Source organism: Octodon degus, unplaced genomic scaffold (assembly GCF_000260255.1).
Source record: "Octodon degus isolate 3935 unplaced genomic scaffold, OctDeg1.0 scaffold00088, whole genome shotgun sequence".
NCBI lineage: Eukaryota > Metazoa > Chordata > Mammalia > Rodentia > Octodontidae > Octodon > Octodon degus.
Window position 1 is genome coordinate 3882997 of NW_004524664.1, and position 5996 is coordinate 3888992.

General features: G+C 42.7%; 1 pseudogene across 1 annotated transcript; it reads left to right on the plus strand.

Moving 5' to 3' along the window:
* The first annotated feature begins 1273 nt into the window (after positions 1–1273).
* LOC111818342 lies at positions 1274–2124 on the plus strand (annotated as a pseudogene). The gene is made up of 3 exons (XR_002822363.1): positions 1274–1340; positions 1399–1592; positions 1731–2124. The product of XR_002822363.1 is annotated as a signal peptidase complex catalytic subunit SEC11A-like (transcript).
* The last annotated feature ends 3872 nt before the right edge of the window (positions 2125–5996 follow it).

The following is a 5996-nucleotide window of genomic DNA, read 5'->3' on the forward strand; positions in this document are numbered from 1 at the left end:
CAATAATTATATCAAGGTAATTAACATCCCTTATTTCACATATAGTACTTATTTTTTGATAGTGAGAATATCTAAAATGTATTTGTTTTAGTAATTTTGAAATGTGTAAGCCATTGTTATTAACTAAAGTTATTCTGCTGCCATGCAATAGATCTCAAAAACTTGTACCTCCCTTTTCCTGAAACTTTGTACTATTCGATCAATACCAGTAGCTCCTCACTCTCCTGTCCCTCCCCGCTCCCCTGTCGTCCTCTCCTCATCCTGCAGGAATATAGGAATGCCATGCTACTCTTTCTTTCTGTAAGTCCAACCCTGTTAGAGGCCACTTGGAAGTGTGATCGTGTAGTATTTTTAAATCTCTGGTTTTTAACTTGTGTGCTATATTTAGACTCATTTCTACCATGTTGTATTGTTTTTCTATTTTCACTGATTTTTCCTTACTAATTCAATTTTCTTCCTCCACTATTTTAGAAGTTATGTATAACATTTTTCTCTTTCTGTCTGTTGTCTATCTTTTCTTCCTTCTTGCCTTTCTGTGCATTTTTAGCATGTGTCACAAGTCTGGGTGCCCCAGGAACCAGACATGAGATGACATCTGTGTAAAGGATGCTGGGGGAGTCAGTATGAGAAGCAAAAGAAAGAACTGGGCTGACTGCAGTGCAGCTCCCAGTGGAGGCTGAGCAATCACATCCAGCAGCCATGGCCAAGCCCTTAGCTGCTGAGAGAATAGCATGACCTGGCTCAGAAGCCAAGACACAGCAGCATGAAGCCAGAAACTAGAAGCAGTTAGGCTTCCTCACATCTGGAGTCCTTTCTAGAAGGAACAACTAGGAAGTGAGTACATTTCCATGTCTGCTGTAGCCATAGCTGTAGCCATAGCATGCATATTTGCCTTCATCAATGATCTCTAACTTCTCCCTAAATTTTAACATTACATTTCAATTGTTCCTGTCCAATATGTAGTTCTTCCTCTTTGTTATGCTCCCCAAAATTATCGTCACTACTTTACTCAGCTAATGGTTGCTCACAGTTCCATGCACGTTCTCTTTTTTTAACCCAGCATCTCATACAAGCCACAGCCACCTCCCTGGCCCTGCCTGTCATTTCTCGTTGCATCTTGACACTTTCTTCTGTTTTCAGTTTTACTCTTTTATTCTTCCTGAAGGATACCTTCTGATTCTTTCAGTGACAATGCCAGTGTCTCTCTATCTTAGTCTAAAAATGTTTTCATGGCGCCCTTTCTCCCGCCCGCGTCCCGTTTGCTGGCCCCACCATGCTCTCTCTAGACTTTTTGGACAATGTGCGGTGAATGAACAGGAGGCAGTGGCAGCATGGAGCCTGCATTTCACAGAGGAGATCTTCTCTTTCTAACAAATCGAGTTGAAGATCCTATATGAGTAGGGGAAATTGTTGTTTTTAGGATAGAAGGAAGAGAGATTCCTATAGTTCATCGAGTCTTGAAGATTCATGAAAAGCAAAATGGGCATATCAACTTTTGACCAAAGGAGATAATAATGCTGTTGGTGATCGAGGCCTCTATAAACAAGGACAGCATTGGCTAGAGAAAAAAGATGTCGTGGGGAGATCCAGGGGGGCCTCCCTGTGCAGCTTGGACTCATGGTGATCCTCCTGTTTTCAGCCTCCCCAGGCCTGGGATTATAGGCTTACACCACTACACCTCGACTCTGGCCAGCTCAGCCTGCCCTGGTGTTGGGGCTTGTGTGGCATGTGATTTGTTCCTTATATTGGAATTGTGACAATCCTCATGAATGACTACCCTAAATTTAAGTATGCAGTCCTTTTCTTACTGGGTGTGTTCGTGCTGCTCCATCGTGAGTAAGAAGGCTGCCTTGCTGTTCCTGGGAAGATGCTGTGCTTTTTGTTGCTCAGTGTTCAGAGTGAATACTGGGTCTGTGATTGATGGAGTGAAGGATACACATGTTGGCACTTCTTGGTGGCACTGGTTGGCATTAGTTTATGTTTCCACGCCAGAATCTGTGGGTGGGCGCATGTGCACCACGGAGTGCACTGGAGGGGACTTTCAACCACAGGATTTCATATGTTGTCATTGTCAAACTTTCACATTTTTGTACATCAATGACTTTTTTATATTAAAAGGTTGAGCCAAAAAAATAAATAAATAAATAAAATAAAAATGTTTTCATTTTGCTCTCCCACTATAATGATAGTTTAGCCAGGTATGAAAAATTTTAGCCAGCATTCTGAACATCTAATAGGATTTTCAAGCTTCTATTAGTACAGCAGAGAAATCTGGTAATGATCTAATTACCATTGCTTTATAGGTTGCTTTGATTGCTTAGAAACATATTTCCAACACCTGAGGTTCTGCACTTTTACCACAGTGTATCTACTGGTGGACTTAGTATAATTCATTCTGCCTGAGACCCATGTGACCTTTGAATCTATGATGTAGGTCTCTCATCAATTCTAGAAAATATTGACTTTCCCTCACTTTTTTAGTATTCTTTGTGGAACTTCTGTTAGATACATATTAAGTCTTTATAGTCCATCCCCACATCTTTTAACATCTTTGTAGGATGTTCTATCTCTTTAACACTTCTCAGTGAGTTCTGGACAATTTCTTCAGCTCTAGCTTTATGTTTATCTTCTGTTTTGTACAGATGTGCTGTTTCATACATTTTAATATGGTTTTCAGCTGATATGCCTACCACTTTTATCATCTTTTTCCTTGCAGCTTTTATACTTCATTCTTAATCCCTGATGTTCCATTTTCAGACGTTCTTAGTCACGTCCTGTGACACATGCTCATGGTGGATTTCTTCATGAGTTTCTAATTTTGAGCCCACACTCCTGATCCATCTGGGCAAATCTGCAAAGCAACATCAGGGTGTGGCCTTCCAGGGGGATTTGGGGTTTGCTCCTGACAGCATCCTCAGGCTGCCAGTATCTTCAGCCTTGGCCCACTTTAACTTTAATGTCTTAGTCTGAGGATCTCTAGACCACCATGGTGATGTGAGAAGCCACTTCAGCCAAGGTAAGACTGTGACCACAGAGTACAGGTTTTTTTGTTTTTTGTTTTTTCTGGAACCAGGAATTGAACTCAAGCCCTTGCACTTGCCAGGGAAGTGCTTATTCTACTGAGCCATCTCCCCAGACCTCAGGCATCTTTTTTCCTCTCTAGAACCAAGTCAAAGCAGAGCAGAGCCCTTGGCTCCTTCAGCTGGAGGGTGGATCCAGTTTAGCTCATTATTTCACTGCACACGTAGCCCATACGTAATCCTAGCTTTAAAGCAAGAGCTTCAAGTCCATCCTCTTTTGAGAAGCAGCCTTATGACTGTGTGTCCCTGAGGCTCAGACCCTACCTGTGGCTGTTCCCAGCACTGAAGACAAGCCATCCTACCACCACTGCTGCATTGGCCTTGGCTCTTGTATTTACCAGTAAGGCTTTCAGTTCATTCTTCTTCTATTTGGGGTCTGGGGATTTCTTTACTGTTTTTTGTATCTTGTTTAGTTACATGTCCAAAGGGACATTTATTATATCCAGGATTTTTAAGTATTTGTAGCATCAGAGTTCCCAAATCATACTAATCATACTGACAAATTAAAGTCTGGTGCTCTTCAGACATATTGTTTCTGTCCAGTTTGACCCCATGTTAATAAGTGCACTGACTCTTTGGGTAACATACCACCCTCAACTCCTTCTTGCTAAGTACCTGGCCTTGCCATCTTTTGCTCACCCTGTCTAGGCAGGGCCTTTCACCTCAAGCCCTCACAGGCCACAGGAAATCCATGACTTTGCTGCTTTTAAGTCCAGTCAGATGCAGCTGGAAGAAGACAGGCTCTTGTAGTATAAAATGCACCTCATGCTGCCTCCAGTAGGAAATGTTCTACTATGGTTTGAATATAGCCCCAAAGGTCCATGGGTTAAAGGTTCAAGACCCAGAGTGATTCTATCGTGAGGTAGTGAATCCTCTAGGAGATGGAGCCTAGTGGGAGGTCTTTAGGTTATTAGAGGTGTGCAACCCCGACCCTTTCTCCTCCCATTGTGTTTCTCTCTTTTTTTCCCTTTTTTTTTCCATTGTGTTTCTTGACTGATGAGGTAAGTGGTTTTATGTTTTTATACATTCCCACCATGATGTGCTACTTTGCCACAGGCCTAGAACTATGGGTCTAATTGCATAAGAGCTGGAACCTCCAAAACTGAGCCAAAACAACCCTTCTCTTTGTATAAGTTAGCGATCTTGGACATTTAGTTGTAGTGACAGAAAACTGACTAATACAGTTTCCTTAGAAAGGCCAATAGACAGAGAGGGGGCTCCCACGGACTTTCTAACTGCCTTCTTCCCAGCATCATCAAAACAAAATGTCATTATCCCTGAGCAGTATGTTACCCAGGAACTAATAAGCAAATGAACAAACAGCTAGCTGAACAGTCCAAGTTGAGCCAGTATAGGACTCAACTTGAAAAGCAGTCTCTAATGAGCTGTTGGTCAACATTTTTGTCAGCGATTTAGACGTGGAGATCAAAGTGAGGTTATAAACTTGGTGCATGAAGAAAAAAAGGAAAACCTGATGAATGACACAAAGTTGAAAGGAACAGAATACACATTCCAGAAACAAGGTTCAAATGGCTTCTACTGATTAGAATAAACAAGATTAAATTTAATCAGGATTAGGCAAAGCCCTGAAGTTAGATCCAAAATACCAATTGTGAAGTACAAGATTGCTATGCCCTGACTTGGCAGTAATTCGTAGACCAAGGACCTGGGGGTTGTGGTGACCATAATTTTAGTGTGGTCCTGATTAGTCTTGCTCAACTCCTACACAAGTCCTCTGGCCAAGGAGCTCCCCAGGGGGCCCATCTTCGGTGGGCTCCCATCCAAAATTACCTTGTCTCCTCTAACTTTGTCTCTTCTCTCTTTTACACTAACTAGGCCCTGTATTTTGATGAACAATTTGGTTTCCTGGGTCCTTTTTTTATACCTTTGCTACAAAGACATTTTACTTGTGGTTTCTGGTTTTCTGCATTTCTGAAAACCAGTACATTCTGGCAACTAAGTAAGAACAAAAGAATATGTTTCCTTAATGGAAAGAAATAGATTATGAGGGGCAGAATAGGCATCTTCAAATGGAAGAAGGAGCAGACAGGTGCTACTAGTTCTAGCATTAGAACTAGAGAGGAGAAAGTCAGTGAAATCAGATGTCTCTTTAGCGTAAAGCACTACTTCACTTAGCACACACAAGCACTCACTGTATGCAAGGTACCAGGTGCTTTGGGCTGCCCCAAGTAAGGGCTTTCCACATGGCTGCTTTGTTGGGGGGTTCTCAGCTTCCATGGGGAACAACACAGAGGTATTCCTGCAATGGATGAGGGGGCTGGACTGGTTCACTAATGCCACATCCAAGCCAGGCCAAAACTTAATCCTTTGGACAGTAGAAGAGGTGACAAACCACAAGTTGTGATTCCCAAGAGGTCAGGATGATCTATAAAAACACCTGGAAATATTTTTCTACCTGTCTGCTTGGCTCCTGGCCCTTTAAGCTGGCCAAGCCCACTCGCAGGCTGCACCTGCAGAAGATAAAGGCTGGCTGAAAATAGTCACCATTCAAAGCAATTTCCCAGAACTTCCTTCCCCTCCTTTGGCTCAGATTCCATCTCACCCTCCTCCAGGCTCCCGGCTCTAACTTTATGTTGGTTATCTGAACCCTGGATTTCCTGATTCTATAGACTAGTGAGGACTTATAGCAGGCATTGCTGGTCACCTATTCTGGTGGCCTCATGACTAGATGAGCAGAAGAACATAAGGGTTCTTGATACCCGAATGCCCAGGGCAGCAATGGCTTCCCTTGGAGTTATAAGGTTCCTCTTAGAGTTCCCCATAACCAAAGCTTATGCTGGGAAGAGATCAGATCAGACTAGACAGGATAGAGCCCCTGGGTGGGAATGTTCATTCCAAGTATTCATGGAATAAGGAACTAGGCAGAGGTTGGCAAGTGGCCACTGCCAGTGGAAC